This window comes from Oncorhynchus clarkii, chromosome 6, assembly GCF_045791955.1.
Source record: "Oncorhynchus clarkii lewisi isolate Uvic-CL-2024 chromosome 6, UVic_Ocla_1.0, whole genome shotgun sequence".
Classification (NCBI taxonomy): domain Eukaryota; kingdom Metazoa; phylum Chordata; class Actinopteri; order Salmoniformes; family Salmonidae; genus Oncorhynchus; species Oncorhynchus clarkii.
In genome coordinates, this window is record NC_092152.1 from 30,325,017 (window position 1) to 30,347,962 (window position 22,946).

Sequence of the window (22,946 nt, forward strand, 5' to 3'; positions counted from 1 at the left end):
TTCCATTGTCTGTAGAAAAGCACTGGAATGAGAGCGAACTCTGTCAGGTCCGCGCGTCATGAGCCTGAGACACTCTGCCAGAACACTGACTCATTCAGCTCCCATTCCCCCCTCCTTTATAGCAGAAGCCTGAAACAAGTTATTAAAGACGGTTGACATCTAGTGGAAGCCTTAGGAAGTGCAACTTGACCCCATAGACACTGTATATTCGGTAGGCCAAGCTTTGAAAAACGTGTGGTAATTAGCATGCAGGCACCCACTTGAATACATCACACTGGGCACACACTGGTTGAATCAATGTTGTTTCAACATAATGTTAACAAAATTAAGTTGAACCAACATGGAATAGATGTTGAATTGATTGTCTGTTCCCACTGGGATAGGACTAGCCTCTGCTCTTCAATCAAATAGCTTTCTTAGAAGAAAAGCCTGTAGGGTTCGCAAGGGAAATAGTGCCAGATTAAGACAAAAAATAAAAGGAAACAATACTCCCCCTAATAAGCACGCTTTAGTTATATATGCACATTGCTCAACTCATCTCATAGCAGCCGCTAGGTGCCACTGGCTACACTCATTTTACCAAACAAAAGTGGGTCAGACTGTTGAAATGACAGATTGTACCTTTAAACAGTAGCTAATTGGTGGGTAAACAAGTGAGAATAATACAGTTTACAGGTGCTATGCCCCATGGCCACATTGGGGATAGAACTGAGCCAGACTCATCCACCACAATAAATGGGGGAAGGTCATGAATTTTACAGAGGTTTTTCACTGTCATTCAGGAAGTCGTACAGTAGGCCGTATGTGGTGGACAGGAACCCTGGGATGTTGCCTTGGTAACTTAATGTTGCTGGTAATCACAGCTTCAGAACAAGGTTATATGTGGTGTCATGATGTTGGCCTGGGGGTAGGTTTATGACAGTCATAAATACCTCTTCCCCCCTTTTTCCTCTCTCTACCCTACTGAAGTGACATTTGAAAAAACCCTTGGTTGACATAGATTCTGGGAACATCAGAAGGTGGGGGGAAATGAACTATATTCTGGTAATCCGACCAATTGAACATATGCGGTGGTACTTAATGAATATGATGTCAGTTCGGTTGTCATCTGAGACATTCTCCTCAATGATAGGATGACATAAACTCTACAGTGGAAAGTCTACACATCAGAGTTATCGGATTCACATGGAATTGTTGTTCAATTTAAATGTTTGAATATAAAATTATTGGTGAAGAGATTAAATGTAATTTTAGCTTCCAAATGAGAGATTTGGCTTTTCATAAGGTTAGGGCTCTTCTCAAATCAGTGGCCCGCCCCTGTGAAGAGACATGGGTTATAAAACTTTCCACACACCCTTCTTGCTCCACTATATAAAGCCTTGACGGAAATGTAACCTGCTGTTCCAAGTATGTGAGGTCTGCAGCCTCTGCTTTAAAGGACTAACATGTCAACTACAGAACTAAGCCAACCTCAGCATGAGCTTTGGTTGCGAATGGTATGAACTTTGAACTCTTATTCACTACAGAAGTGATACCTCCTAGCCGTTGAGTTAGCAACAGCAGCTGCAAACGCGGGCTAGGAAAGAACAGACAGAGTATCCCGTCTACCACACAACGACGTTACTACAACGTATCCAATTGACAACCAGAGACATTCTTCAAAGGACAAAGGACTCGGTTTGGCAACACGGCCATCCATCTACCACCAACCTACCGAAGCGCAGCTCAGAGTAAATATTTATTGCATTTTCCTTTTCCAAATGGGCAGTAATTTAGAATGCATAAGATACTGTATTTACGATAGCACAGCTTCTCCCTTTGTCCCTCAATCTTCCCGCTCTTTCACTCAAACCCAGCCCCCTTTCTTTTGTGTAACCAGCTGTCATATCTGTTCCGCCCGCTAGGGTCGTTTTCCTTTATGACGTAATTTGTAATCAAGGTATAATTCATTCCTTGTATGTGTAATTCTGTGTGATTAGTTAGGTATTTAGTAAATAAATAATTAAACCCATTTTTTTTTATTGCTGATTCAACTTGTTAGCCAGGGTTTGTGAAGACAACCAAGAATTTACAACTTTCAGATGAGACTGAATCAAGGTGACGATTAATATTGACTGCTATTGATGTAAAATATTACTAGATCTTTAAGAGTTTATTCGGAAGATAACAGCTCTATAAATATTATTTTGTGGTGCCCCGACTCTCTAGTTAATTACATTTACATGATTAGGTCAATCAGGTAATATTAATTGCGGAGAAAGGATTTTATAGAATAGCATGTCATACCACTTAATCCGGCATAGCCAAAGACACGACAGTGGGTTATAGCTCATTAAAAGTGATAATTTCATTAGTGTTGATGCTGACGTTAGGATTCTGTTTTTTTAAAGGTTTATTAAACCTGGAGTCTATTTAGTGTCATTTCAGCTCAGAGATTCATAGCTATTTGTCATAGGATATACACAGTGCTTATGCATACAGACAGTGGGTAAACCTATTCATGAATATGAATAATTAATCATTTTCAATTATGAATGCCTGTCTCCTAGTTGCATTGCAAATTATCTCTGTATTGTCACTAGAAAAGCAGAGCTTGTATTCTGTGACCAATATGGCATAGGCCTACTCCACTATAATTGTACGTTATTGTCATTTTAATAGATGGTGGACATATGTTTAATGATAATATATTTTGCAATATTATAATCCTGTCGCTTTAAATGAGACATTCTATTCCCTCATTATCAAGAGCTTGATGGTGTAGCTCGGGCCCGAAGTAATTCTTTATTGTGTAGTTCGTGGGAACTGAAGTGTAGCCTACTGCCTCTCCTAACTGAGAAACACTCAGAAACACAAGAAGTCCACACTCGGCCCATGTTTACATAATAGGCCACATGAGACATAACAAAACCTGCTCTAGTATCAATATGACATTTAAATATGGATACGTCGCGCGCGCGTATGGAGTCTTTGAATGCACGTGTAGAATGGTGGGCGGCCTGTAAGCCTAGGCATACAGACCCCTTAGAGGGGGTATAGACTAGCCCTTGGACACGGAATGGACTGAATGTAATACATTGTAAATAAGAGGTATCAAGGCACATTTATTATATTGTTCATAAAAATAAAATACGAATATTGTAAAGATGCGCTAAAACGCACGTTCCACCTCGCCAAATTGCACGACATTGAGCAACCTTCACGGTTCCATTTCTGTAAAGAGCCAGTTCACAAATTTAACCGCTGTGCGGCGGTAAAGCTCCACAATCGCTACTGTAGGCTGTCTGAGTAGCTACTCATCATCAACAGAGCAACGCGTATTCGTAGTGGACGTTCGCGTACAGAACCGGCCGAAAGAGTGTTCACATTCACAATTTAAAGGGCAAAGGCTACCAAACAGTCCAAGAAATAACAGTTTAATCGACGCAGTACTTGCATTCGTCGTGTAACCGTTGTTTTATCATTCAGACTATAAACTGATAAGCGCAACGGGTGAATATGGACGTACGCCTGGTTTGTTTATGAAATGTAGCCTATCTTTTTCTCGTGAGCGTGGATTTGGAACCTTGCAAAAGTTCACTTGGTAGCTCATCTGCTCGCCAGTGTGGAACGCGCTGTGATGTCGATGGTTTCATTTGAAGAACGTCAGGCAGGTCTGATATTATAACAGTATTGTAACGTGGAAGGCTATTTAAACCTCATCCTCTGACAAGGCGTAAATACAGTAATAGCTCAGACCTATTCATCCCCAGGAGAGGTTGCGCCGAACAAGCATCAGGCGATACTCTAAATTAACTAACCAATCCTTCATTCGGAGGGTTTATCTCGTCGCCTGTCATCCTTTCATCTGTGATATTGACTGAACAGGTAATTTAATTCTGTAACTGTGTTATAGTAAAGACACGTCATTGCATGCTGCCGCCAATTCTAGACGTTTACATTTTAGGCATTTAGCAGACGCTGTTATCCAGAGTGACTTACAGTAGTGAGTGCATATGTTTTCATATTTGTTCGTATTATATTATTTCTGATGTTTCATGTATTTAATCTGGTGTCCTCTGACTCACTGTAACATCCAGAGTTATTACCTAACATAACCATGACCACTACAAGCTGTACAGTAAAAAATAAAAAAATAAAATCTAGCCCACTTGATGGTAGGGTACTAGGGGGTAACTGACCCCCCCCCCCCCCCCCACACACACACACACACACACACACACACACACACATTTAATTCACATGAAGACCACAAGATGTCACCAAATTATTTTCCCAACACTTTCCCTGGTTGCCACTATTATTGCTCAACAAAACATTTCCTCCATATCATCACAACGTTTTTGTGGTAAGTTGATCCAATTTTTTTGAAATTGTGTATTTTACATTTTTAGCGTTTTTTACATTTTTTAAGTAGGAAAGCCTTAAGATATATAGTCCACTTGTTTAAACAGAAAAATAAAGATACTTTTTTAGTGAAGTAGTAATATGTTGGATGAGTGTGTTGGGGGCAACTCACCCACATCCCCCCCGGGGGCTAGTTACCCCTTTATGGTTATGAATGTGCTTCTACCTGTCATTGAGACAATGACTATCCCAGTTTGCACTAGTTTATGCTAACTTGCTAGCTAGCAACTTCACTAGCAGTAAACGCTAGCCAGCTAGCTCGTTAGCATAAACTGCTAGGAGCGCTAGCTAGCAACCTTACAACCAGATTGTTTATGTAAAACACATAAAAAGATAACGGTAACTTATTTGCAGTTGTAAATGTTTCCACTAGTGACTGATAGCTTTACAGTTAATGTTACTTTGTAGCCTTTAGCTATTTTACACAGCATTTATGTTATATAGCTATATATCTAGCTACATTTTTAAGGGAGAGCTTTTCAATTGGCATCTCTCCCCCTGTTTTCAGTCACGTGTTGGGACTGGATTAGGTGTGAGCAGTGCAGGAGGTGGGCTCGTGAGTTGTTCTCCAATTTTACTGGGTATAGTTTTATTTGTGACGTATCTACAAATCAATGTTACACTGAATTAATTACTTAAATTATTGTTATTAAATGTTATATTCCAATGTTATTTAGTGTTATCAATTATATTCCATTCCAATATTATATTCCAATGAATACCTTTTTATATTAAAAACTGTATGTAAAAATCTTTTGCTCTTGAATGTCATTTTAAAGACTGCTGGGATTCAATCTTGATTTATTCAAATAATATTTAGTGCAATTGTACATAATGGATTGTATAGAAAATAAACAACAAAGAAAGAAAATGTATGTGCAGGTGAGTTAAAAAGAGGATCTTTACATCAAATCTCCTCATAGTGCGGATTTTAATGGTGACATGTGCAACACCATTTCCCCCCATATTATATTTAAATAATTCAAATAAGACAACTAGACTTAGCTTTTAAGTATAATTTACTAAAGAATTTCTAAATAAAACAGATTAAATGATATTAACACACTTGTGTGAAACCCTTAATCTTCTACCCATGGGGGGGGGGGGGGGTGTCACAACCTGGCTTTTAGATGGTGACAAGCAAGGGAGTCTACACGTTGGCAGTTAAGGAGTAACAAAAATATTTATTTCAATAACTAACAAAGTGTAAAACTACAAAGGAAAACTAACCTGTGAAGTGTGAAAGTAGGCGTGTGAGGGTTTTTTAAATGTATCTTTTTATTTCACCTTTATTTAACCAGGTAGGCTAGTTGAGAACAAGTTCTCATTTACAACTGCGACCTGGCCAAGATAAAGCGTAGCAATTCGACACATACAACAACAGAGCTACACATGGAATAAACAAAACATACAGTCAATAATACAGTAGAACAAAATAAAACAAAAAGTCTATATACAGTGAGTGCAAATGAGATAAGTTAAGGAAACAAATAGGCCATGGTGGCGAAGTAATTACAATATAGCATATTAAACACTGGAATGGTAGATGTGCAGAAGATGAATGTGCAGGTAGAGATACTGGGGTGCAAAGGAGCTAAATAAATAAATACCAGTATGGGGATGAGGTAGGTAGATAGATGGGCTGTTTACAGATGGGCTATGTACAGGTGCATTGATCTGTAAGCTGCTCTGACAGCTGGTGCTTAAAGCTAGTGAGGGAGATGTGAGTCTCCAGCTTCAGAGATTTTTGCAATTCGTTCCAGTCATGGGCAGCAGAGAACTGGAAGGAAAGATGACCAAAGGAGGAATTGGCTTTGGGGGTGACCAGTGAGATATACCTGCTGGAGCGCGTGCTACGAGTGGGTGCTGCTATGGTGACCAGTGAGCTGAGATAAGGCGGTGCTTTACCTAGCAGAGACTTGTAGATAACTTGTAGCCAGTGGGTTTGGCGACGAGTATGAAGCGAGGGCCAACCAACGAGAGCGTACAGGTCGCAATGGTGGGTAGTGTATGGGGCTTTGGTGACGAAACGGATGGCACTGTGATAGACTGCATCCAGTTTGTTGAGTAGAGTGTTGGAGGCTATTTTATAGATGACATCACCGAAGTCGAGGATCGGTAGGATGGGCAGTTTTACGAGGGTATGTTTGGCAGCATGAGTGAAGGATGCTTTGTTGCGATATAGGAAGCCTATTCTAGATTTAATTTTGGATTGGAGATGCTTAATGTGAGTCTGGAAGGAGAGTTTACAGTCTAACCAGACACCCAGGTATTTGTAGTTGTCCACGTATTCTAAGTCAGAGCCGTCCAGAGTAGTGATGCTGGACGGGTGAGCATGTGCGGGCAGTGATCGATTGAATAGCATGCATTTAGTTTTACTTGCGTTTAAGAGCAGTTAGAGGCCACGGAAGGAGAGTTGTATGGCATTGAAGCTCGTCTGGAGGTTCGTTAACACAGTGTCCAAGGAGGGGCCAGAAGTATGCCGAATGGTGTCGTCTACGTAGAGGTGGATCAGAGACTCACTAGCAGCAAGAGCGACATCATTGATGTATACAGAAAAGAGAGTCGGCCCGAGAATTGAACCCTGTGGCACACCCATAAAGACTGTCAGAGGTCTGGACAACAGGCCCTCCGATTTGACACACCGAACTCTATCAGAGAAGTAGTTGGTAAACCAGGCGAGGCAATCATTTGAGAAACCAAGGCTGTCACCTAGTAGCACAAGCTCAGAAGATAGATGGGGGGCAATCAGTTCACATATGGTATCGAGGGCACAGCTGGGGGCAGAGGGAGGTCTATAGCAAGCGTTAACAGTGAGAGACTTGTTTCTGGAAAGGTGAATTTATAGAAGTAGAAGCTAAAATTGTTTGGGTACAGACTTAGATAGCCTGCAGAGTTCTGTATTACTATCTTCGCAGTAGATTGCAACACCGCCCCCTTTGGCAGTTCTATCTTGGCGGAAAACGTTATAGTTAGCAATGGAGATTTCAGGGTTTTTGGTGGTTTTCCTAAGCCAGGATTCAGACACTGTTAAGACATCTGGGTTGGCAGAGTGTGCTAAAGCAGTGAGTAAAACAAACTTAGGGAGTAGGCTTCCAATGTTAACATGCATGAAACCAAGGCTTTTACTTTTACAGAAGTCAACAAATGAGAGCACCTGGGGGGTGGGAGTGGAGCTAGGCACTGCAGGACCTGGATTAACCTCCACATCACCAGAGGAACAGAGGAGAAGTAGGATAAGGGTACGGCTAAAGACTATACAAACTGGCCGTCTAGCACGTTCAGAACAGAGAGTAAAAGGAGCAGGTTTCTGGGCACGATAGCATAGATTCAAGGCATAGTGTACAGACAAAGGTAAGGTAGGATGCAAGTACATTGGAGGTAAACCTAGGCATTGAGTAATGAAGAGAGAGATATAGTCTCTAGAGATGTTTAAACCAGGTGATGTCATCGCATATGTAGGAGGTGGAACAACATGGTTGGTTAAGGCATATTGAGCTGGGCTAGAGGCTCTATAGTGAAATATGACAGTAATCACTAACCAAGACAGTAATGGACAAGGCATATTGATATTAGAGAGAGGCATGCCTAGCCAAGTGAACATATGGGTCCAGTGAGTGGTTGGGCTGGCTGGGGACACAGCGATTCAGACAGTTAGCAGGCCGATGCTAACAAGCTAACAGTTAGTAGGCCGGGGCTAAACAAGCTAGCAGCTAGTAGACCGGGGCAAGCTAGCAGTTAGCAGGCCGGGTTAGCAAGCAAGCAGTTAGCATGGGCTAGCAGTTACAGACCGGGCAGGTAAGCTAGCAGTTAGCAGGCCGGGGCCGGCAGCTAGCAGTTAGTAGACCGGGGCAAGCTGGCAGTTAACAGGTAGGGTTAGCAAGCAGTTAGCAGGGGCTAGCAGTTAGTAGACCGGGTTAGCAAGCAAGCAGTTAGCAAGCAAGCAGATAGCGGTGACGTCGATAGACCAGTCGTGGAATTAGTAGGGTTCCAAGTAGCTCTAGGTAGCTAGCAGGCCTATCTGGTTAGCATAATGGGCCTTCAGCGGGCGTCGCGCCTGAGGGGCGGGCCTGTTGGAGTCCTCGGGCAGATTATGACGGTATTCCAATCGTAGGGGATCTGCGGGGTTCCATGCCCCGCAGATCCCCTACGGATGACTACTCCTGGCTAGCGTTTCCATCCCAGAACAAGCACCAATTAGCTTGAAGCTAGCCAGGCCAGGGCTCCTGTGCTACCTCCGAAGTATACTCCTGGGCTACAATATCCGGACCCCTTCTACAGCCGTTACGGCTAGCTTCAAGCTAATTGGTGCTTGTTCTGGGATGGAAACGCTAGCCAGGAGTAGTCATCCGGGATTGCGGTTAGCTAGTTGTGAAGATCCAGATGAAAATTTTCAGTTTGCGGTAGGAATCCGGGGATAAAAATAACAGGTCCGTTATGCTCTGGTTAGAGTCACATTGTTCGAACTGACGAGAGTTTTCCGAGCTGAAGGTTAGCTGATGACTGCTGGCAATGGTTTGCTGACTGATAGCTAGTAGTTAGCTGGCTAGCTTCAGTTGAGGGATTCCAGTAAAGTAAATATAAATACTATAGGAAGAGAAAGCAGATACACGCCACATTTAAAAAAATAATAATATAAAAAAAAAATAGGTGAGGCGGGTTGCAGGAGAGTATTTAGATGTTGAGGTTTAGCAAAATATTTTAAAGGAAAAAGATGTAAAACGATTTATACAAGGGACAGGTCAAAGACGTCTGACTGCTACGCCATCTTGGATTCACATTCTCCTGGGTGTAATGGAGATGCATGGATGAAGGTAAAATGTGTTGAAGGGTGCACCTAATCTAAAAACATAATCAACCAGATCACAAAACAAAATGGTGCTTGTGGAGAAAGAGAGCCAAGACTGGGCACCAATAACTTTTATCTTCTAGGTCCCAAACCCAGGTGCAACTTGTCACCTTAACAACCTAATCAGTTTCACCTGTCCCCAATCTACAAATAAAAGCACAAAAACACAGTGAAGGAGGGTGTACTTACAAGTACAGTTACCCTGGTACTTAAAACAAACTCCCCTTTTATACAACATTTCATGAAATAACTAAAAAAAAGTGTAAAATGTAGCCATTTATTTCCCTTTATAGTTATTTGCCTAAGCATGACCTTAAATCACATACCAATTTTTTTCTCTAAACTTTGCTTTTTTTGTGTCAACAATTAGACATTGTTTTTTTGGGGGGGGGGGGGCTAGTTACCCCCTAATACCCTAACATGCAAGGAATAATATAAACAAACATTGACAGTGTTCTTTACATTATCATTATCAGAATTGTTATCATATTAGCATAATCATTATCATATTATGCTAATATAAATGTTATGTCCAATTAATTTATCCTATGTATAATCAGTTTGCAATAGGCACTCTACTATGTGCTATCATTATATAACCCATATGCCACTGTCGGAAATCATGTTATCTATCCCTACTCTGCTTCTCTTTCATGTTACTTTTTGCCTCTGATTGAGTTACACAGCTTCAGGAAGTGGAGCAAGAGGTTGGGGTTAAGATACAGGAATCGGACCACCGAGCCCATTGGGAAGATAAACATTCAGCAAGTAGTCTGGATAGTGATTGTATAATAAAAACCTCCTAGGGCATTGTTATGTCTAGTGGTGGAAAAATCCTTTGTGCAACTAGACTGATGTTCCCTCATGCATCCGTGTTTGTACACATTTGCACTAATTAATTAACATGGTCTAACTCTTGATTGAAATAGCCACAACACCCATATACTGGTCATGATTTATAATCATGTTGTTAAAACACACAGATGCCCTCTCTCTCTGTTGTTATCTACCTGACACATACACAGACATGCTCTGAGATAAGATCTGAGACTGAAACATCAAATTAAACCGACCTTCAATTTTTCTCTCACAATGCCCTTGAAATGGGAGCAGAAATAGGCCACACAAGCGACTGGCCTCATTCAGTCATTGGTTGATTGGATTCCTGAAGAAATCCATTTATACATCTCTTCAGTCAGTCACTTAATTTAGAACATACGGACCAATGGTTGTTGCACACTTGCCAAGAGATCTGTGTTAAAGTACGGCAGAATGGCTTATTTCATTCAGTTTGACTTCTTTTTCTACTTTTCCTCAGGGTCATTTCAACCATATAACTTAATGTAGCTTTTTTTCTTCCTCTTTTTCTCTCTGACTGGTAGAAAGCATTACAACTCCGGTTACTGTTATTTTATTAGCGTGGCCTATGCCCCCTGGCCTGATGAACTGGTGAACTCACAGTGCTGACCTTTCCCTTTTTTTCACATTTTATGGATTTTTTCAAAGGATTTACAGATTGATATTGTTTCCTGCTGACATTCAATTATTTTTAATGCCAAAAGTACATACAAAATACATTCACTATAGTTTGAAGAAGTAATTAACCCATTTATATGTACATGACATATTGCTACACGTGTTATAAGAACAGGATGTTTTTTATATCATAACTTCCAAACACAACTTCCAAAGGCATCTGCAATTCAAATAATGTATAGATAGTTTTGGGTTTCCAGTTCATCAATATGCTTATTGTACTGTATCTAATGGCGCCCAGACAATCACACCCCTAGTGTCTCATCATCAGCCTGTTAGACTCCTCGACTGGGTCACTGCAGCTCCTGCCAATAGCTCTGCCCTACAGGCCTCTCATGGTCTCATTCTGCTGCTCACAGACTGAACAACCCTTAGCAGATAGGGATTCACTTTTTTCTTGTTAATGTGCAGCTATACGTCTCCATTTGCCTAAAGAGAGAGAGATAAAGTATTTGAGTATGTGTCCTAATTTCTGTTCAAGAACCAAAATATTTTGTGCCTATCCAATCCTGCTCCTGTAACCACAGGCCCACCAGTTAAATTGTAGTGTCCAGTTTAGGAAGTCACCCCCCTTCACTCTCATCCACTATCCCAAACCCAAAACCCCAAATCATGTTGTGTTGTTATATCCTCTGGCAAGGCCTTTTGAAGGGAATTCATATTTCTAATTTTAAAAGATAGCAGCGGGGCACGAAGGAACTCTTGGGTATTTAATTGACTTCCCTTTAAGATTGCAAAAGCCTTTGATTTCAGCCACATGCAGGCATTAGTCGTCCAGATCCATGGAGCCTGTCTAATGTTCCAGTCATCCAAGCACAACTTCTTTGTGTTCTGCCTCTACTGATTCTCCTTAATGACTGGAGCCCTTTATTTTACATTTTGACACTATCCGGTACAATTTGTTGGATTCCATCAGGTGACTGGCATCGGACATGGTGCCTCTGCATAAAGACCAAATCCTATTACCCAGACATGACTTGTCCTTTACAGTTAACATCATGAGCAGTCTTCTACTACTCTGTCCAGCCAAAGTATACCAGCTTCTCAAAGCCTACTGAGGATCGTTTCTTCCATTTCTCGGTTATAGAATACCTACTCACTATAATTTTCAGATAGTTATGTTGATAGTTGTCAGGACTGCATGCAGTGGTTCTAGTTAGACTAGTTAAGTGAGACGAGGTGCGGCCTGGGGTCTTGTAACGAAGGAGGATACATTTACAACATTATAGAATATCTCTGGTTCAGAGTCCAGGCTCTGTCGCAGTCGGCCGTGACCAGGAGACCCTTGGGGCGGCACACAATTAATTTTATTAGAACAGTAAAACTTTTTTTTTTTGTTGTTAAATACATGGTATACTGTCTGATATACCACAGCTTTCAGCCAATCAGCATTCAGGGCTTAAATCAACCAGTTTATAATTAAGATATAAAGCCGAAGGGGGTGTGGTATATGGCTAATATACCATGGCTACGGGCTGTATCCAGACACTCTGTGTTGCGTCGTGCATAAGAACAGCCCTTAGCCATGGTATATTGGTAATTTATACAACGGGTGGGTCTAATCCTGAATGCTAATTGGTTAAACCCGCATTCCAGGGCCTCCCGTGTGGGGCAGCGGTCTAAGGCACTGCATCACAGTGCTTGAGATGTCACTACAGTTGCAGGTTCGATCCCAGGCTGTGTTGCAGCCGGCTGTGACCGGGAGACACATGAGGTGTGGCAAAAATGGCCCACGTCTTCGGTCGCCAGCCCTCGGGCCTAACAACACCCATGCCAATATATCCTCCAAACACCGGCTTCTCGGGTATTATCACTTAAATACCACAAACCCCCAAGGTGTCTTATTGCTTATTATAAACTGGTTACCAATGTAATTAGAACAGTAGAAATAAATACCCATGTCAGCCAATCAGCATTCAGGGCTGAAACCATCCAGTTTAAAATTCTGTTTATACTTATTTGTGCTGTATTCTTGTGTGTTGTTTGCTGTACGCACTCCCTCTCTTTTGCACTCGCTGTCACTCTTGCTCCTGTTCTCTCAATGGAGGTGCATGTAAACATCATAACAGATTGGCTATTATTAAATCATTCCGCTCTCTCTCCCTGTAGAACGTGTGTGGAATGAGAAGTACCTGCTGTCAGTCAGAGCCTGTCTATTCAGGCCCATGTGTAGTCCTCAGGAGGAAAGACATTAGTAAATATTTTCTTAACTCTATTTTCTTAACTGCTTTGTTGGTTAAGGGCTTGTAAGTAAGCATTTCACGGTTGTATTCGGCATTTCCTAGGACTTTTACGCCTTTCCTAAGCACGCCTTTCCTACGCACTTCTAAGATGGCGCCGACAGAGATGGACGCCACGCTTCAGGTCCTTAGGAATCTATGCAGTAATTTGTTTTTCCATGCATTATTTCTGACATTGTTAGCACAGAAAATCTTAAGTGTTATTACATACAGCCAGGAAGAACTATTGGATATAAATGCTACGTCAACTTACCAACATTACAACCAGGAATACGACTTTCCCGAAGCGGATCCTTTGTTTGGACCTCCACCCTGGACATGGGATTTAAATCCCAGAGGCCGACCCAAAACGACGTTGTCGCCGCAGGAGAGGCGGACGGAGCGGCCTCCTGGTCAGACTTAGAAGGCGAGCACACCATCCACCGCTTCCGAGCATATTACTCGCCTATGTCCAATCTCTAGACAACAAGGTGGATGAAATTAGGGCACGAGTTTCCTTCCAGATAGACATCAGAGATTGTAACATTCTCTGTTTCACGGAAACATGGCTCACTCGAGACATGTTGTCAGAGTCGGTACAGCCACCTGGGTTCTTCACGCATCGCGCCGACAGAAACAAACATCTCTCTGGTAAGAAGAAGGGCGGGGGTGTATGCCTTATGATTAACGACTCATGGTGCAATCATAACAACATAAAGGAACGGCCCTGAAAGAACTTCACTGAACTCTATGTAAACTGGAAACCATATATCTTGAGGCTGCATTTATTGTAGCTGGGGCTTTTAATCTGAGAACAAGATTACCTAAATTTTACCAGCATATCGAATGCGCGACAAGATCTGGTAGCATTCTTGACCATTGCTACTCTAACTTCCATGATGGATACAAGGCCCTCCCTTCGGGAAATCTGACCATGCATTTTGTTGCTCCCCGCCTATAGGCAGATACTAAAACAAGAAACGCCTGTGCTCAGGTTTATCCAACGCTGGTTTGACCAATCAGATTCCACACTTCAAGATTGCTTCGATCACATGGACTATATGTTCCGCATAGCCTCAGACAATAACATTTATTTTGTTTATTTATTTCTTTAATTTTTTTGAATTTTACCCCCCTTTTTTCTCCCCAATTTCATGGTATCCAATTGTTGTAGTAGCTACTATCTTGTCTCATCGCTACAACTCCCGTACGGGCTCGGGAGAGACGAAGGTTGAAAGTCATGCGTCCTCCGATACACAACCTAACCAGGCGCACTGCTTCTTAACACAGCGCACATCCAACCCGGAAGCCAGCCGCACCAATGTGTCGGAGGATACACCCGTGCACCTGGCAACCTTGCTTAGCGCGCACTGCGCCCGGCCCGCCACAGGAGTCACTGGTGCGCGATGAGACAAGGACATCCCTACCGACCAAGCCCTCCCTAACCCGGACGACGCTAGGCCAATTGTGCGTCGCCCCACGGACCTCCCGGTCGCGGCCGGTTACGACAGAGCCTGGGCGCGAACCCGTTCTGGCTGGATGCCCACTTCCACCCGGCAAATGTGAGACGCTGGCACAGAGCACACCGGCCCGTGCGCATCACCCCATAGTCACATGCTCGCCACGGTAAGCACGGGGATTTGGCTCAGGTCTGAATCCTGACTCTGCCATTTTTCTCTCGTGCCTGCTTCGATGGTTAGCCTCCTTATATCGCCGCCGCTCAGCTTTAGCTGCTTCCAGTTCCTCTTTCGGACAGCGATATTCCCCAGCCTGCCTCCAGGGTACTTTCCCGTCCAGGATTTCCTCCCAAGTCCATGAATCCTGAACACGCTGCTCCTCCTTACCACGCTGCTTGGTCCGTTTGTGGTGGGAAGTTCTGTCACGGCCATCGAAAGAACTAGACCAAAGCGCAGCGTGGTGAGAGTACATATTCCTTTTTTAGAAAAGACGCCGAACAAAACAATAAACAATACACAACAACTTTGAAGCTTAAGCGCTATGTGCCACAAACAGTTAACTTCCCGCAAAGACAGGTGGGAAAGGGCTACCTAAGTATGGTTCTCAATCAGAGACAACGATAGACAGCTGTCCCTGATTGAGAACCCTACCCGGCCAAAACATAGAAATACAAATAATATAACATAGAATACCCACCCCAAATCACACCCTGACCAAACCAAAATAGAGACATAAACAGGATCTCTAAGGTCAGGGCGTGACATAGGCACCATTTTAAAGATCATTTCTCGTTAATGCAGCCACAGTTTCTGATTTCAAACATGCTTTACAGCAAAAGCTCCACAAACAATTATGTTAGGTCACCACCATGTCACAGAAAAACCCAGCCATTTTTCCAGCCAAAGAGAGGAGTCACAAAAATCACAAATAGAGATAAAATGAATCACTAACCTTTGATGATCTTCATCAGATGACACTCATAGGACTTCATGTTATACAATACATGTATGTTTTGTTCGATAATGTGCATATTTATATCCAAAAATCTAATTTTACATTGGTGCGTTACGTTCAGTAGTTCTAAAACATGCAGTGATTTTGCAGAGAGCCACATCAATTCACAGAAGTACTCATTATAAATGTTGATGAAAATTCAAGTGTTATGCATGGAACTTTAGATACACTTCTCATTAATGCAACTGCTGTGTCAGATTTCAAAAAAACTTTACGGAAAAAGCAAACCATGCAATAATCTGAGTACAGCGTTCAGACAACAAAGTAGTCAAAAAGATATCTGCCATATTGTGTAGTCAACATAAGTCAGAAATAGCATTATAAATATTCAATCTTTAGGATGTTTTTATCATAAATATTCAATAATGTTCCAACCGGAGAATTCCATTGTCTGTAGAAAAGCAATGGAACGAGAGCTACCTCTCATGTGAACGCGCGTGACTGAGATCGAGGCTGCTGCCAGACCTCTGACTCAAACAGCTCTCATTCGGCCCCCCTTCACAGTAAAAGCCTGAAACAACGTTCTAAAGACGATTGACATCTAGAAGAAGCCTTATGAAGTGCAAAATGACCCATATCCCACTGTGTATTCGATAGGGGCTGAGTTCAAAAACTACAAACCTCAGATTTCCCACACCCTGTTTGGATTTTTTCTCAGGTTTTTGCCTGGCATATGAGTTCTGTTATACTCACAGACATCATTCAAACAGTTTTAGAAACTTCAGAGTGTTTTCTATCCAATAATAATAATAATATGCATATATTCGCATCTGGGACAGAGTAGGAGGCAGTTTACTCTGGGAACGCTTTTCATCCAAAAGTGAAAATGCTGCCCCCTATCCCAAAAAGGTTAAGGATCATGTCACTTCCACCCTACCTGATACCCTAGACCCACTCCCATTTTCCTTACCTCCCGCCCTCGGAGTGTGGTGCCAGTAAAATAACCTCTCACTTAACGTCAACAAAACAAAGGAGATGAGCAGAGGGAGCACCCCCTCATCCACATCGACAGGACAGTAGTGGAGAAGGTGGAAAGTTTGAAGTTCCTCTGCGTACACATCACTGACAAACTGAAATGATCCACCCACACAGACGGTGTGGTGAAGAAGGCGCAAAAGCGCCTTCTTCAACCTCAGCAGGCTGAAGAAATTTGGCTTGTCACCGAAAACACTCACAAACTTTTACAGATGCACAATTGAGAGCACCCTGTCAGGTTGTATCACCGCCTGGTACGGCAACTGCATCGCCCTAAACCGCAAGGCTCTCCAGAGGGTAGGGTGGTCTGCACAACGCATCATCGGTGGCAAGCTACCTGCCCTTCCATTACACCTTCCATTTTGTTAGATTACTTGTTAGATATTACTGCACTGTCGGAACTAGAAGTACAAGCATTTCGCAACACTCGGATTAACATCTGCTAACCATGTGTATGTGACCAATAAAATTTGATTTGATATTTGGTATTCAGACTTACCTTATTTAGTCGTGTAACACTCTCTGCAGGTGTGGCTACCTTGCACGCTCTGAATAAATGTATTTCAACTGCTGAAGACCTTCCCAACTGATGACCAACATATTTTTTTTCATTGAGTTTTCGATCAATAGGGTTTTCAATACATTTATCTTTAAATTAAATAAGGTGTATTTTGTAGTTGTACATTTTGTCGATAGACTCAAATAAAATCGAATTGTATTTGTCACATGCGCCGAATACATGCTTACTTACAAGCCCATAACCAACAATGCAGTTTTATGAATATAGAGTTAATTACTAATTAAACTAAAGTTTTTTTTTAAAGTTACACAATAATGAGGCTAAATACAGGGGTACCGGTACCGAGTCAATGTGTCGGGTTGCAGGTTCGTATAATATAATATTTAGTAGATTATTTCGAGAGGTGTTCAGAATATTATAGATCAATGAAAGGGAGCTAGCTAAATATATGCATATTCCTCTCTGTTTCAGCACCAATTGGTAGATTTAAAAATACTCTGATCTTGTAGATTATTTAAGGTTCGGAAAGTATTTCTGAATCATAAAAAAACGGTTTGTAGAGCCTTTACACACTAAATATATTAATTAATAAAAAATACAGTGGTTTGATTAATCCTGAAAGTTGCCACATTCAGTTCTTCAACCCATGGTATTGTTGGAAGATTAGTGCACAAACTTGTAGAATTATAATGGGAAGAAAAGTGTACAATTGTAGCCTATACCCTCTTCTGTTGCCTGCTCAACTATGGAGCTGTGTGATGACACCGCCAAGTATTGCGCCATGTGTTGGGTTCAAACTGTTACGACTTGATAATCGCTCTGCTCATAACGATTTAATTAGCCTACATTTCAACTGTTACTAATGATATTCAGCAACAACCTCACCGCGGTGCCCGCGTTTACAGAGGAAGCAAATGAAGGTAAACGAAACAATGTAATTAAATGTAGGCTATACCAAATGAAGGGAACTAACAGTACATTAGCTGTTTGATATGTATGTTTATTAGGTCTACTGACTGTCGATTTCTGTTATTGGCTAATATTGAACATGATAGAAATAGGAAACCGAGAAAGTCGGGGTAGCCTATAATTAAGACATTCGAGAGTGCCCATCCCTGCGAGTTTAAAGGCCGTACAATTAAATTCTGCCAAGTGGCACAGCATTTCATAAACTTTACTGTGGGAAAGTTGATATTTTGATATGCTTCAGTTTTCACATTTCACATTTGCTGCCATTTCACGATTATAAGGTCAAATAGATATAAAACAAGTGTAATTTATATTTACAATTCCCTTATCCAAACTGATGACTCATTTACCTGGCTCTTATCAATAGCTATTATCAAATTGTAAATTACAGTGCATAGAGAATGGTGTTATTTCCAGCGAAAAAATGAGATGCTTTTTCCACTTGGAACCGGTAGGTTCGCAAGACCTTATTCATAGTTTCCTTGCGCTTAAAGGTGGTGGACTTTTTAGGGAATTACGTCAAGGTCAGAATATGGCGTATCTGTAGACACAACTCAGCCACACCTTCATTGATTCGATCACCCCAAACGAATAGCTGGTGAATAGCATGCTATTCTCATGCTTAAATTCAAGGTCTGAATACACGTAGAGAGAAAAGTGCATCAATGTGAATAAATGAAACGGCAAAACAGATATGTATGGGAATACCATCAAATAACTGGCAACCTTCTGGACTGTTGCCTCATATGAAACATTAGCTCTTTAATCCAAAATGCTGGAATATAGAACCAACGTTTTAGCTTCACTGTCCAAATAAATACGCAGGGGGGTGTAGGTATAAAATACCATTCCTTTACTTGTTAGTTACTATGAATGCATTTTTCCCAAATAATGTTCACAATTTCATATTTTCTTACTTTCTGTATTGCTCACTAGCAGTCATACTACCACTACCTCCCATATACTCCCTTTTCAGTCATCCAGCATTTATTTCCAGACCTTATCCCCCCATTCCGCCGTTGGCTGCTGATAGTTATCTCTAGCTGTATGTGAAAGCGGCCATCGGGACTGTGACAGCCAGCCGAGTGCACAGCACATGTGTCATCTTGGCGTGGAGAGAGACTGAGAGGCAGAGGAAGAGCGTAGGGTAATTTTAGGTATAGAATTAGACAGACAGAGAAAATGACAGGGAAGAGGCAAAATAGAGGATAATAAACAAGAGAGATACAATGAGAGACGAACAATGACGGAAGAGGAGACGTTGAAAGTAAAATGGAAGATAAGGAGTCGGAAGAGGGGGGGTTAAGGCATGGCAAAGGAGATAGGACCAGAGGATATGTGTACAAATGGAAAGGAACAAACATGAGATGGATGTTGTCATCGTAGGTACTGTCCAGCCTGCCTGGGGATGCGTGTGCCGAATCACCAGACACCCCCCTCCGCATTCCTCCACAAAAACACCATACATGGACTATAGGCATGTGCCCAGGGAACCAAGCTATTGGCCCACATACAAAACAAAATGTTACCATACATGTACAGCTCAGGGGGACTTGTCACGTGAGTTGAACTGACCTCCAGGAGCTGTAGCTCCACTATCAACTCTGCATCAAGGTCACAACCCTGCATCCAGAAGGTCTTGTAACATATTTTAAGAGCAGATAACAGAAAGTATTCAAACCACTTGAATTTTCCCACATTTTGTTGTGTTATGAAGTGGGATTAAAATTGATTTAATTGTACATTTTTTGTCAACGATCTGCACAAAATACTCTGCAATGTCAAAGTGGAAGAATTACATATACACTACTGGTCAAAAGTTTTAGAACACCTACTCATACAAGGGTTTTTCTTTATTTAGACTATTTTCTACATTGTAGAATAATAGTGAAGACATCAACATTATGAAATTACACAAATGGAATCATGTAGTAACCAAAAAAGTGTTAAACAAATCAACATATATTTGAGATTTGAGGTTCTTCAAATAGACACCTTTTGCCTTGATGACAGCTTTGCACACTCTTGGCATTCTCTCAACCAGCTTCACCTGGAATGCTTTTCCAACAGTCTTGAAGGAATTCCTGTCACGTTCTGACCTTAGTTCCTTTGTTTTGTCTTTTGTTTTAGTATGGTCAGGGTGTGAGTTGGGTGGGTTGTCTATGTTCGTTTTTCTATAATTTGGGATTTCTGTGTTCGGCCTAGTATGGTTCTCAATCAGAGGCAGCTGTCAATCGTTGTCCCTGATTGAGAATTATACTTAGGTAGCCTGGTTTCACTTTTGAGTTGTGGGTGTTTGTTTTCTGTGTGAGTGTTTGGTCCACACGGTACTGTTTTCGGTTTTGTATATTCACGTCATCGTTTGTTGTTTTGTTCGAGTGTTCTATTGTCTTTATTTAAAAACATTATGGACACTTACCGCATTGGTCCTCCGATCCTTCTCGCTACTCCTCCTCAGAAGAGTAGGACGAGAACCCTTACAATTCCCATGCTTTTACTTCACTGCGGTCTGACTCATCCCAAACCCTCTCAATTTGGTTGAGGTCGGGGGATTGTGGATGCCAGGTCATCTGATGCAGCACTCCATCACTCTCATTCTTGGTAAAATAGCTCTTACACAGCCTGGAGGTCTGTCGGGTCATTGTCCTGTTGAAAAACAAATTAAAGTCCCACTAAGCCCAAACCAGGTGGAATGGCGTATCACTGCAGAATGCTGTGGTAGCAATGCTGGTTAAGTGTGTCTTGAAGTCTAAATAAATTACTGACAGTGTCACCAGCAAAGCATCCCTACACGATAACACCTCCTCCTCCATGCTTTGTGGTGGGAAATACACAATGCAGAGATCATCTGTTCACCCACATCACTTCTCCCACAGACACGGCTGTTGGAACCAAAAATCTCAAATTTGGACTCCAGACCAAAGGGCAGATTTCCACCAGTCTAATGTCCGTTGCTCGTGATTCTTTGTGTCCTTTAGTAGTTGTTTCTTTGCAGCAAATCGACCACGAATGCCTGATTCACGTAGTCTCCTCTGAACAGTTGATGTTGAGATGTGTCTGTTACTTGAACTCTGTGAAGCATTTATTTTGGGCTGCGAGAGAATTCCAAGAGTGCAAAGCTGTCATCAAGGCAAAGGGTGGCTATTTGAAGAATCTCAAATATAAAATATATTTGGATTTGTTTAACACTTTTTATTTACTACATGATTCCATATGTATTATTTCATAGTTTTGATGTCTTCACTATTATTCTACAATGTAGGAAATAGTTCAAATAAAGCAAAACTCTTGAATGAGTAGGTGTTCTAAAACTTTTGACTGGTAGTGTATATATATTTTTTAATGAATGGAAAATAAAACACATAATATATCTTAATTAGATATGTATTCAACCCCCCGAGTCAATACATTTTAGAATCACCTTTCTGGGTAAGTCTCTAAGAACTTTGCACACCTGGATTGTACAATATTTACCCATAATTAATTTTTAAATTCTTCAAGCTCTGTCAAGTTTGTTCTTGATCATTGCTAGACAGCCACATTCAAGTCTTGCCATATGTTTTCTAAAAGTCAAAAATGTAACTAGGCCACTCAGGAACATTAAATGTCATCTTGGTAAGCAACTCCAGTGTATATTTGGCCTTGTGTTTTAGGTTATTGTACTGTTGAAAGGTTCATTTGTCTCCTCGTGTCTGAACCAAGTTTCCTCTAGGATTTTGCCTGTGCTTAGCTCTATTTAGTTTCTTTTTATAAAAAAACTCCCTAGACCTTACCGATGACAAGCATACCCATAACATGATACAGCCACCACCATGCTTGAAAATATGAAGGTTGTACTCAGTGATGTGTTGTGTTGGATTTGCCCCAAACATAATGCTTTGTATTCAGGAAAAAAAGTTATTTTCTTTGCCACATTTCTTTGCAGTATTACTTTAGTGCCTTATTGCAAACATGGTGCATGTTTTGGAATATTTGTATTCTGTACAGGCTTCCTTCTTTTCACTCTGTCATTTATGTTAGTATTGTGGAGTAACTACATTGTTGTTGATCCATCCTCAGTTATCTCCTTTCACAGCCATTAATCTGAAACTGTTTTAAAGTCACCATTGGCCTCATTGTGAAATCCCTAAGCGGTTTCCTTCCTCTCCAGCAACTGAGTTATAAAGGGTGCCTGTATCTTTGTAGAGACTGTTGTATATTGATTGATACACCATCCAAAGTGTAATTAATAACTGCACTATGCTCAAAGGGATATTCAATGTCTGCTTTTTTGTTGTTGTTGACCCATCTACCAATAGGTGCCCTTCTTTGCAAACCATTGAAAAACCTCGCTGGTCTTTGTGGTTGAATCTGTGTTTGAAATTCACTGCTCGACTGAGGGACCTTACAGATATTTTTATGTGTGGGCTACAGATATGAGGTAGTCATTTAAAAATCATGTTCAACACTATTATTGCACACAGAGTCCATGCAATTTATTATGTGACTTGTTAAGCACATTTTTACTCCTGAACTTATTGCCATTACAAAATGTTTGAATACTTATTTTTTTCCCCCAATTTGGTGGTATCCAATTGTTTCAGTAGCTACAATCTTGTCTCATCGCTACAACTCCCGTACGGGCTCGGGAGAGACAATGGTTGAAAGTCATGTGTCCTCCGATACACAACCCAACCAAGCCGCACTGCTTCTTAACACAGCGCGCATGCAACCCGAAAGGCAGCCGCACCAATGTGTAAGAGGAAACTCCGGCAACCTTGGTAAGCGCGCACTGCGCCCGGCCCGCCACAGGAGTCTCTGGTACGCGATGAGACAAGGATATCTAGGACGCTAGGCCAATTGTGCATCGCCCCACGGACCTCCTGGTCGCGAACCCAGAGTCTCTGGTGGCACAGCTGGCGCTGCAGTACAGCGCCCTTACGCCCTTAACCACTGCGCCACCCGGGAGGCCGGGTTGAATACTTATTGACTCAAGACATTTCAGCTTTTCATTTTTTAT

At 41.6% G+C, this 22,946-nt stretch overlaps 1 protein-coding gene across 1 annotated transcript in view; it reads left to right on the top strand.

Annotated features, from left to right (window-relative positions):
- Window positions 1-3,332: 3,332 nt before the first annotated feature.
- The window catches only part of LOC139410954 (phosphatidylinositol 4,5-bisphosphate 5-phosphatase A-like), a 36,514-nt gene continuing 16,900 nt past the window's right edge, over window positions 3,333-22,946 (top strand). The window contains exon 1 of the mRNA XM_071156667.1: window positions 3,333-3,867. The gene's annotated coding sequence lies outside the window, so the exon portion shown is untranslated. The remainder of the gene's footprint in view (window positions 3,868-22,946) is intronic.